Source organism: Hyperolius riggenbachi, chromosome 7 (genome assembly GCF_040937935.1).
Source record: "Hyperolius riggenbachi isolate aHypRig1 chromosome 7, aHypRig1.pri, whole genome shotgun sequence".
Classification (NCBI taxonomy): Eukaryota; Metazoa; Chordata; class Amphibia; order Anura; family Hyperoliidae; genus Hyperolius; species Hyperolius riggenbachi.
Genome location: NC_090652.1, coordinates 9,137,333 through 9,149,793, shown reverse-complemented (window position 1 = coordinate 9,149,793; position 12,461 = coordinate 9,137,333). Strand labels below are relative to the sequence as shown.

General features: G+C 44.2%; 1 long non-coding RNA gene across 2 annotated transcripts in view; it reads left to right on the top strand.

Moving 5' to 3' along the window:
* LOC137525365 (uncharacterized) overlaps positions 1-11,065 on the top strand; it is a 60,006-nt gene extending 48,941 nt beyond the window's left edge. For both annotated transcript variants that reach the window (XR_011022915.1, XR_011022914.1), the window contains one exon: positions 10,794-11,065. This is a non-coding gene — a long non-coding RNA (uncharacterized lncRNA). The remainder of the gene's footprint in view (positions 1-10,793) is intronic.
* Positions 11,066-12,461: the final 1,396 nt, after the last annotated feature.

Genomic DNA, 12,461 nt, shown 5'->3' with positions numbered 1-12,461 from the left:
TATGTCATTTCTGTTTTAGTTGGGGCAGAGCGGAAGAACGCGGTGATATGTTCTTCTATCTTGTGGTCTTGACCAAAGTGTTCTAAGTGATGTGCCCAAAAAAAAGGGCACCGTGACTCTGGATAAGTAAATGCCAGGTCTGCGAACGCACAAATTCATCCGTCCATCACTATCAAAGGATCAAATCGCTCTCTGTACAAGTTTTAAAGACTATCCAAGCTGAAAGGTAAAAGTGAAGCATACCTCTCAACTTTTTCATTTAAGAAAGAGGGACAATTTAAGACATGCCCCCTGTCACACCCCCTCACCATGCCCAGCCACACCCCTAGTCATCCATATCACAAAAAATTCAAACGCAAAATATGTTTATTATTTAAACCACACTGATCCTATCTATCATCATTAGTTGTATTTCATGATAACATTTAATCGTAAGAAATATATACATTTAACCACTTCCCCGCCAAAGGTTATTTTTCCTTAAAAACCAGAGCAATTTTCACATTTCTTGCTCCTCCCATTCATTTGCCAATAATTCTATCACCACTTGTGACACCGAATTGATCTATACGTCTTTTTTAGCCACAAATTAGGCTTTCTTTGGGTGGTACTTTTGCTAGAGTTGTTTTATTTTAGCTGCATTTTGAAGGGAGTAATAAGAAAAAAATAAAAAAAAATCCTTATTTCTCAGTTTTCAGCCATTAAAGTTTTAAAATAAAATGTGCTGTGATAGATAAAAACAAAATGTTTTATTTTCCCATTTGTCCCGGTTATTACAATGTTTAAATTTAAATTGTGTCCCTAGTACAATGTATGGCGACAATATTCTATTCCAAAATAAAGGTGTATTTTTTCCATTTGCGTTTCACTAAATTAATATTTACAAGCCCTAATTTGCAAAAGTAATAGTGATATACCCTAATGACATACATATTAAAAAAGCTGAGTCCCTAAGGTGACTGTTTTTTATGCTGTCTTAGGCCTAGTGCACACCAGAGCAGTTCGGCTGCAGTTTGCGATCCGCTTGCGGGTGCGGATCCGCTAGGGTAATGTATTTCAATGGGCTGGTGCACACCAGAGCGGGAGGCGTTTTGCTGAAACGCATACTCCCGGGCTGCTGCAGATTTTGGATTGCGGATGCGTTTCTGCCTCAATGTTAAGTATAGGAAAAACACAAACCGCTCTGAAAAACGGCACTTCAGAGCGGTTTGCCAGGCGTTTTTTGTTACAGTAGCTGTTCAGTAACAGCTTTACTGTAACAATACATGAAATCTACTACACCAAAAACGCTTCACAAAACCGCAAAATGCTAGCTGAAACTCTGCAGAAAAATAAGAAAAAGCGTTTCAAAATCTGCTAGCATTTTGCGGATCTGCTAGCGGTTTTTGGTGTGCACCAGGCCTTATAGTTACATACAGTGGCTTGCAAAAGTATTCAGCCCCCTTGAAGTTTTCCACATTTTTTCACATTACTGCCACAAACATGAATCAATTTTAATGGAATTCCATGTAAAAGACCAATACAAAGTGGTGTACATGTGAGAAGTGGATCGAAAATCATACATGATTCCAAACATTTTTTAAAAATCAATAACTGCAAAGTAGGGTGTGCGTAATTATTCAGCCCCCTTTGGTGTGAGTGCAGTCAGTTGCCCGTAGACATTGCCTGATGAGTGCTAATGACTAAATAGAGTGCACCTGTGTGTAATCTAATGTCAGTACAAATACAGCTGCTCTGTGAGGGCCTCAGAGGTTGTCTAAGAGAATATTGGGAGCAACAACACCGTGAAGTCCAAAGAACACACCAGACAGGTCAGGGATAAAGTTATTGAGAAATGTAAAGCAGGCTTAGGCTACAAAAAGATTTCCAAAGCCTTGAACATCCCACGGAGCACTGTTCAAGCGATCATTCAGAAATGGAAGGAGTATGGCACAACTGTACACCTACCAAGACAAGGCCATCCACCTAAACTCACAGGCCGAACAAGAAGAGCGCTGATCAGAAATGCAGTCAAGAGGCCCATGGTGACTCTGAACGAGCTGCAGAGATCTACAGCTCAGGTGGGAGACTCTGTCCATAGGACAACTATTAGCCATGCACTGTACAAAGTTGGCCTTTATGGAAGAGTGGCAAGAAGAAAGCCATTGTTAACAGAAAAGCATAAGAAGTCTCGTTTGCAATTTGCCACAAGCCATGTGGGGGACACAGCAAACATGTGGAAGAAGGTTCTCTGGTCAGATGAGACCAAAATGGAACTTTTTGGCCAAAATACAAAACGCTATGTGTGGCGGAAAACTAATACTGCACATCACTCTGAACACACCATCCCCACTGTCAAATATGGTGGTGGCAGCATCATGCTCGGGGGAGCATCTCTTCAGCAGGGACAGGGAAGCTGGTCAGAGTTGATGGGAAGATGGTTGGAGCCAAATACAGGGCAATCTTGGAAGAAAACCTCTTGGAGTCTGCAAAAGACTTGAGACTGGGGTGGACGTTCACCTTCCAGCAGGACAATGACCCTAAAGATAAAGCCAGGGCAACAATGGAATGGTTTAAAACAAAACATATCCATGTGTTAGAATGGCCCAGTCAAAGTCCAGATCTAAATCCAATCGAGAATCTGTGGCATGATCTGAAAACTGCTGTTCACAAACGCTGTCCATCTAATCTGACTGAGCTGGAGCTGTTTTGCAAAGAAGAATGGGCAAGGATTTCAGTCTCTAGATGTGCAAAGCTGGTAGAGACATACGCTAAAAGACTGTGAAAAGAGAGTGTTGTCCTTCTGGGCCCACCTACAGAACAGCAGCCACGACTCAGCCCACTACAAAGCCATGCTGCACAATGAAGACCAAGACAAGCCGTGTGCACTGAAAGTCGTGGTCAGCTCTATACTCCCTCCAACCCCCGACCCACAGGTCATAACAAGAGTCCAGATAAAACACACCACAGCCGAGAGCAAAGAAGACTATGTGGAAAGATGGAGGAGTGAAATAAAACAGTCACAAAAGCTAGCCATATACCAGTCTCTACAAAGAGAATATAAAATGGCCCCATACCTGGAAAAGCTGCAAAACTCTCAAGAGAGGAAAATCCTGAGTGTCTACAGATTGAGTGCTCACAACCTCGAAATAGAGTCTGGGAGACACAGACAGACGTACAAACCCAGGGAGGAGAGACTGTGCCAACACTGTGAGCAGAAGACCATTGAGGATGAAAGCCACTTCCTGCTGCACTGCCCCAAATATACTGCAACCAGGAACACTTACTTTAAGAAATAGTTGGAACTATTGCCAGACTTTCTCACACTAGAAGATGAGAGAAAAACATATATCCTACTAGGAGAAGAGGAATCCACAGTGACAATCACTGCACACTATGTCACAGCATGCCACAGACTGAGAGGAGGAACCCACAGTGACAACCGCTGCACACTATGTCACAGCATGCCACAGACTGAGAAGAGGAATCCACAGTGACAACCGCTGCACACTATGTCACAGCATGCCACAGACTGAGAGGAGGAATCCACAGTGACAATCGCTGCACACTATGTCACAGCATGCCACAGACTGAGAGGAGCATAACGGAACTGTAAACCTAAAAATGTCCACAGACTGCTTAGCCATTGTCCCCCTACCCCACCCCCTCCCATGCCCCCTATTTCCCCTTGCTTTGGCAATACCTGTAATGAATCTTGGTCATGCCAATAAAGCTATCTTTGACCTTGACTTTGACTTTGACTGGCAGCTGTAATTTCAGCAAAAGGTGGTTCTACAAAGTATTGACTCAGGAGGCCGAATAATTACGCACACCTCACTTTGCAGTTATTGATTTGTAAAAAATGTTTGGAATGATGTATGATTTTCGATCCACTTATCACGTGTACACCACTTTGTATTGGTCTTTCACGTGGAATTCCAATAATATTGATACACGTTTGTGGCAGTAATGTGACAAAATGTGGAAAACTTCAAGGGGGCCGAATACTTTTTCAAGCCACTGTATATAGGAGAGGGAAAATAAGGGGGTTAAACATTTTTTTTACTCATTAACATTTTTAGGTGTATTTTTTCTTTTTGTCCACTAGATGCCCTGATACTATTCTGTGCACTGAACAGCACCAGAGATGGCCCAAACTGCTCTGCCGGTGAATATTTCACGGCGAACAATGGGTGTTCGCGTTCGCACCCTCAGGCGAACACATGGTGTGTTCGAGGCGCCCTCTATACATTATAATGGAGCCAAACTTTGTCCCCTCACCCTAGAGTCAGCAGACACATGGCAGCCAATCAGCTTTCACTCCCTCCTGGACCGCCCTCCCACCAACTATCCAAAAGCCAGCACCGCAGCCATTTTGCAGTCTTTATTTGGCTTCTGTGCTAGGGAGATGAGGAAGTGTGTGCTGCAGATAGGGAAAGCATTAGTTAGGCCTGTGTTCTGTGTCCCCAGTGGAGTTTCTAGCTGCTACAGAACCAATTCACCATCAACCTAACCCCAGAGCCCTTCTAAAGGCTGTGTTTTGATCTTGTGATATTGCTGTTCAGTGTGTTCACACAGTGCACTTTAGCTGTTGCAAACAGGTGCAGTCAATGCTTCAGTAGTTCACCTTCTAAGGGCTGTTTCTCTTTTTCTTGATATTGTTACCGTATTTTTCGGAATATAAGACGCACTTTTTCTTCACCAAAAATGAGGGGGAAAAGTGGGTGCGTCTTATATTCCAAAGATGCGGTAAATGTGGCCCCAGAATATACTTACCGGATCCTGTTGCCGCGATCCTCTCCTCCTCGTCCGGCTCTCTTCATCCCAGGACGTCTTGTCATGCATTGTGAACGTCTTCAGAGCCTCAGCTGCCCGCGCTCATCTTCACTGCAGTCTTCGTATAGACTGCAGCCTTTCGATATACATATGCTGCCGCCGCCATCCTTCCTAGTTACGGCGTCCTCCCCCGACGTCCTCCCTAATTACAGCGTCCTCCCCGACGTCCTCCCTAGTTACAGCGTCCTCCCCGACGTCCTCCCTAGTTACAGCGTCCTCCCCTGACGTCCTTCCTAGTTACAGTGACTCTGACGTCACGCGCACATGTGCGGCGCAGATCAACCAGCAGAGGGCACTGTAACTAGGGAGGATGTCGGGAAAGGACGCTGTAACTATTGAGGACGTCGGGGAAGGACGCTGTAACTAGGGAAGACGTCGGGTGAGAACGCTGTAACTAGGAAAGATGGCGGCGGCAGCACATGTATATCGCAAGGCTGCAGTCTATACTAAGACTGCAGCGAAGAGGAGCGCAGGCAGCTGGGGCTCTGAAGACGGTCACAATGCATGACAAGACGTCCTGGGATGAAGAGAGGAGACTGCAGCTGAAGAGGAGTGCCGCAGCTTGGACCCTGAAGACCTGCATCCTGAATGATGGGCTCCCTCTGATGAAGAAAGCCAGATGGGGGAGGAGAGGATCGTGGCGACAGGATCAGGTGAGATGTTTCATCAGGGTTTAGCTAGTGTAGTTTATTTGGTGGTGGCAGAAGGGGTTCACTAGTGTAGTGTAGTGTAGTGGGGGCAGCAGGGGTAAGTGAAGTGAAGTGCAGTGTGGTGTAGATGGGCAGTGTAGCTTAGGCCAGTGTGGTGTAGATGGGCAGTGTAGTTTAGGGAGAAAAGGTCCATAAGATGCCCCTGCACCATAGACGCACCTAGGATTAGTTTTTTTTTTCTCTGATTTTTGCACCCTAAACCAAGGTGCGTCTTATATGCCGGAGAGTCTTATATTCCGAAAATACGGTATATTGCAATCCTGTATGTTCAGTGCACATGTCAGCTGTTGAAGACAGGTCTGCAGGTCCTAGTAGTGCACTGACCATAACCCAGTAATCCTTCACCACCACTACTGGCATCTAGTATCCACTACTGCCCCCTGTATAAGGCCTCAGTGCAGAATCAGTGTTTTTTTTAGTCACTTAACTGTCATTGAACTACCTCAGCCCAACCGTAGGGCCTGAAAATCCACAATTGTCTGCACTCCCGCGAACGTGCGCACAAACACGGCGGCCAATACACACCACTACACAAAGATTGCTGCCGAGAGGACTAACATTTATGTCCTGGAGGTATCAACTAGTAAAAACAATGATTTGCTCACCTGACGTTATCACTAAAGTTCTTGGCGGTTGTTTGCGGTACGTTAAAACCGACATAACTCTTACACTACCTTATCACCGTGTACGCACGCCGGATGTTTTAAAGTACTTAATTCCACAAATTTAGGAGTGTACTGTGATTTCTGCCCTTTAGAGATGAAAACACGATTCTGCGTCAACTCTATAATTTTTGGTGGGATTTTTGGCATGGATGTGAGAAGTAATAGAGGTGTGGTGTGGGTCATGTGACTGTACAGTATGGATAAATAGAATTTTGCAGTGTCACCGCATGTGACGTCTAAGTTGTGGGAGAGCAGAGTAAGGCCGCTATGCGAGGCTAGAGTGCCTGAGAGCGATTTCTCCGATGGTTGCAATAGAAGAACACAAACAAGGCAATTTCATCCTCCTGCAATTTAGAATGCATTTAGATCAATCATCCCCGTCATGAGTGGAGAATATCAGGAACAATATGATCAGACCACATCCTGCCAGCAGCACAGGCAGCGCAGGGATACAGGACCGCCCTGTCATTATTATTATTATTGTGTATGTGCTGTATACAGGTCCTCATCTCCTGCAGCACTTTACTAAGTGTAGAACAACAGAAATGTGCCTCCTTAAGACAGAAGGACTTTGCGATAATTCAGGTTGGAGTGAGCATATGAGATCTCCCACAATGCATCACTACTGAATATGCAAATCATCCTTTACTGTCCCTGTAAGCTAACCACACCTCCAGATCTGCTGCAATGAAATCATGTGTCAGCTTGTTAATATTACAGAGCCACAATAATCCAACATGCATACAGACTGTTTCAGATTGGTTGATCCTCATCAATGCATGGCATGGATTAAGGTGGCTCTATGGGGCAGAACTTGAAGCACCCAGAGTTACAGATTGCCCAGCAAGCTCATGGTGAACCAGAGACTGAAAGAGACTGGGTATTTAAAGGATACCCCAAGTGACATGTGACATGATGAGATAGACCTGTGTATGTACAGTACCTAGCTAGCACACAAATAACTAGGCTGTGTTCCTTTTTTTCTTTCTCTGCCTGAAAGAGTTAAATATCAGGTATGCAAGTGGCTGACTCAGTCCTGACTCAGACAGGAAGTGACTACAGTGTGACCTTCACTGATAAGAAATTCCAACTATAAAACACTTTCCTATCAGAAAATGGCTTCTGAGAGCAGGAAAGAGAAAAAATGGGAATTTCTTATCAGCGGGGGTCACACTGAAGTCACTTCCTGTCTTACATACCTGATATTTAACTCTTTCAGGCAGAGAAAGAAAAAAAAAGAACACATCATAGTTATTAGTGTGCTAGGCACTGTACATACCTGATATTTAACCATTTCAGGCAGAGAAAGAAAAAAGGAACACAGCATAGTTATTTGTGTGCTAGGGACTGTACATACACATGTCTAGGCAGTAGTAGTGTTAGGCCAGAGCTGCAGCCACTAGGGGGGCGCTCTATATGCAGTAGCAGTGTTAGGCCAGAGCTGCAGCCTCTAGGGGGTGCTCTATATGCAGTAGCAGTGTTAGGCCAGAGCTGCAGCCACTAGGGGGTGCTCTATAGGCAGAAGCAGTGTTAGGTCAGAGCTGCAGCCACTAGGGACGCTCTATAGGCAGTATCAGTGTTAGGCCAGAGCTGCAGCCACTAGGGGTGCTCTATAAGCAGTAGCAGGGTTAGGCCAGAGCTTCAGACACTAGGGCACGCTCTATATGCAGTAGCAGTGTTAGGACAGAGCTGCAGCCACTAAGGGGTGCTCTATAGGCAGTAGCAGTGTTAGGCAAGAGCTGCAGCCACTAGGGGGCACTCTGTAGGGAGTAGCAGTGTTAGGCCAGAGCTGCAGCCACTAGGGGGTGCTCTATAGGGAGTAGCAGTGTTAGGCCAGAGCTTCAGCCACTAGGGAACGCTCTATATGCAGTAGCAGTGTTGGGCCAGAGCTGCAGCCACTAGGGGTGCTCTATAAGCAGTAGTAGGGTTAGGCCAGAGCTTCAGACACTAGGGCGCGCTCTATATGCAGTAGCAGTGTTAGGACAGAGCTGCAGCCACTAGGGGGCGCTCTATAGGCAGTAGCAGTGTTAGGCAAGAACTGCAGCCACTAGGGGGCACTCTATAGGCAGTAGCAGTGTTAGGCCAGAGCTGCAGCCACTAGGGGGTGCTCTATAGGGAGTAGCAGTGTTAGGACAGAGCTGCAGCCACTAGGGGGCACTCTATAGGCAGTAGCAGTGTTAGGCCAGAGCTGCAGCCACTAGGGGGCACTCTGTAGGCAGTAGCAGTGTTAGGTCAGAGCTGCAGCCACTAGGGCGTGCTCTATAGGCAGTAGCAGTGTTAGGCCAGAGCTGCAGCCACTAGGGGGCGCTCTATAAGCAGTAGCAGTGTTAGGCCAGAGCTGCAGCCACTAGGGGGGCTCTATAGGCAGTAGCAGTGTTGTGAGTCTTGCCTTAGGTCTCCTTACTGAATAGGTGCTGGCTTACTGAACAGGAAGAGCAGAGATTCGAACCCAGGTCACCTGTGTCAGAGGCAGAGGCCTTAACCAGCACACTATCCAGCTACTATCAGTTTTACAACGATTTCAATGTAGTCATTGCAATTCCCAGCAGCGCCAGGAGTTTGTATCCTGTGCTGTTACTGATTAAAAAAGGATTTATTTTCTTAAGTTACAAAAATATTACATTTCTTACATCGATATTCTCCTCACTCAGGCCAGAGTTTACGGGATTCTAGCAGGCCGTATAACATCTATAAGCCATTTCCAGGCCCTGAGTTCATAGACATATCTTATTCATTGGATAAAGTCTGTTGTAGCAAACATTTCCCACCCTCAGCACAGGAATATGACTTCTCACCAGTGTAAGTTTCCATATACATAATAAGTTTCGGTTTCTGTGAAAAGCATTTCCCACACTCAGTACAGGAATAGGGCTTCTCACCAGTGTGAGATCTCTGATGTACAGTAAGGTTTGATTTCTCGGCAAAAGATTTCCCACACTCAGAACAGGAAAATAACTTTTCACCTGTGTGGATTCTCTTAACAAGATCTGATTTCTGAATGAAGCATTTCCCACACTCGGCACAGGGATACGGCTTTTCACCAGGGAGAGATTTCTCATGCTTAACAATACTCAAGTGCTCAGTAAGCTGGGACTGCTGTGTAAAACATTTCCCACACTCAGTACAAAAATACAGCTTCTCGTCAGTGTGAGATCTCATGTGTTTAGTAAGCTGTGATTTCTGTACAAAACATTTCCCACACTTAGTACAGGAAAATGGCTTCTCTCAAGTGTGATATCTATTATGTACAGCAAGCAGTGATACGTGTTTAAGCCATTTCCCACACTCAGTACAGAGATATGCATTCTCACCAGTGTGAGATCTCATATGTACAACACGGTTTGACTTTGTTAAAAAAAAATTCCCACACTCAGAACATGAAAATGGTTTCTCACCAGTGTGGGTTCTCTCATGTGTGGTAAGGTCTGCTTTATGCCCAAAACATTTTCCACACATTATTATGTACCCTCTGCTTGTTTCATACTTTGTACAGCGCCATTGGATATGTTAGCGATTTGTAAATCAATCAATGATAATAGTAATAATTGTGTCTGTGTATTCTGTATGTGTATAGTACATGTATATAGTGTGTATTTGTGTGTTTGTGTGTGTGTGTGTGTGTGCGTGTTGTGTTTATATGTATGTGTGTGTGTGTGTGTGCATGTGTGTGTGCGTGTTGTGTTTATATGTATGTGTGTGTGTGTGTGTGCGTGTGTGCACGCACGTGTTGTGTTTATATGTATGTATGTGTGTGTGTGTGTACAGTGTGTGTGTGTGTACAGTGTGTGTGTACAGTGTGTGTGTGTGCATGTGTGTGTTGTGTTTATATGTATGTGTGTGTGTGTGCATGTGTGTGTGCGTGTTGTGTTTATATGTATGTGTGTGTGTGTGTGTGTGTATGTGTGTGTGTGTGTGTGTGTGTATGTGTGTGTATGTGTGTGTGTACAGTGTGTGTCTACAGTGTGTGTCTACAGTGTGTGTGTGCATGTGCGTGTTGTGTTTATATGTATGTGTGTGTGTGTGTGTATGTGTGTGTACAGTGTGTGTGTGTGTGTGTACAGTGTGTATGTGTGTGTACAGTGTGTGTGTGTGTGTGTGTGTGTGTGTACAGTGTGTTTGTTTTGTGTTTGTGTGTGTGTGTTGTGTTAATATGTATGTATGTGTGTGTGTGTGTATGTGTGTGTACAGTGTGTGTGTGTGTACAGTGTGTATGTGTGTGTACAGTGTGTGTGTTTGTGTGTGTGTGTGTGTGTGTGTGTTTGTGTTGTGTTTATATGTATGTATGTGTGTGTGTACAGTGTGTGTGTGTATACAGTGCATGTGTGTATGTACAGTGTGTGTGTGCGTGTTGTGTTTATATGTATGTGTGTGTGTGTGTGTACAGTGTGTGTGTGTATACAGTGCATGTGTGTATGTACAGTGTGTGTGTGCGTGTTGTGTTTATATGTATGTGTGTGTACAGTGTGTGTGTGTGTGTTTGTGTGTATATTGTGCGTGAGTATAGCGTTTGTAAGTATTATGGGCAATTAGAAAAACAGTCCTTGTTTGGGTAACAGAGCGAAGTCACCGGATAAAGAATGACAAGATGACATGCTCTGTTTAGGCGGAATGTGAAGGCCGGCTGGTGTTGTGGACACCTATGTGATGATGTGCGGAGTGTTCTTACAGCATAAAAACAAGAGGAACAGAGCTGTCATCCAGCTACTCGTAGCCACAGGGTGAGGCCAGACTGCCATTCTGAAGTGCAATTCATCTTCAGCCTTTATTGACAAGACGGATGTGAAATGTAAAAGGTCAGAGTATTCTTATGTAAAAACACAAAACTGTCATCAATGTTGCACCAGAGAAAGGCTAAAAAAAAACTGTATTTTACTGTATGACACCCGAGACAAAATTAAACAAATGAAATGAACGATTGTATCTATCTTCCTTCTCCTAAAAATGACTTTTTAAGCTATTCCACAGTTTTATTTTATCTTTAAATCTATTTTTTAAGTTTTAACTGTTTTATTGTTTTTGCTCAATGACACATTCATTGAAGCATGGCAGAGCAAAAATCTATGAACTATTGATCCTTTTTATCTCTTTCCTGCTCTCAGAAGCCATTTACTGCTAGGAAAGTGTATTATAGTTGGAAAAAGAGGAACACAGCCTAGTTATTTGTGTGCTAGGCACTGTACATACCCATGTCTATCTCATCGTGTCACACGTCACCTCGGGTGTCCTGTAACTACCTTAGATAAGTAAATGCCTGTTGCACCCCAAAAGCCCACAACGTGGCAAATGCGAATTTGCAAAAACGGAGATCGCACTCAAATTCTGCCACGTGTGTCTCTGCGCTTTTAGCATTGACATTAAAGGGAATCAGAGCTGAAAAAATAAAGCAGTTATACATACCTGGGGCTTCCTCCAGCCCCATACGGGCTGATAGATTCCACGCCGTCGTCCTCCTCTGCCCGCAGCTACAAGAACCAGCTCCGCGCAGATCTGTCAGTCGGAGCCAGTCTAAGCGTAGCAGAGGTGCGCTCTTTGCGTATCTCTGCAGGAGTGTATGGAGAGATACGTAGAGGGCGCACTTCTCCTGCGTAGCCCGGCTCCGATGACGTCAGCGACGAGAGCCCGTTCTCGTAGTTGCGGGCAGCGGGCATCGGTGGACGGCGGCGTGGGATCGATCAGCACGTATAGGGCTAGAGGAAGCGCCAGGTATGTATAATTGCTTTTTCATTTTTTTAGATGTGGTTCCTCTCTGGTTCCCTTTAAGGTTTTTGACTTTTGGGCAAAGTTATAGATAGAGAATATTTAAATGGGAACAACACATTATACTTTTTTATTTATTGATTTATTTATTTCCATTTTTTTTATTTACTTTTAAGTTACGTTTTGCTTGCATTCCACTGTATTATTTTTATCCCACGAACATTTGCTCCTATTAATTGTGTGGTTCTATTTTTAATGAACTAATAAATGATGAGTATTGTTGATGATATGTATTAGTTCTTCAAGCACGCCAGTGACAATTATAGCCATAAAAAAAAAAAAAACTAGTTCCTTATTAAATTCCCTTTAAATGCTAACAAGAGGCAAAAGAGAATTATTATTTAACAATTACTCAAAACATAACCCTCGTAATGTCTCCATGATAAACATACCTACTCAGGAACATTACAACCCAAATAATCCAACAGATAAGTTAATTAGCTCCCCTCAATTGCTAATTAGGAGAAGAAGAAGAAAATCTGCTTCTGACTCCAAAAATCTCCCTTCAAATTAT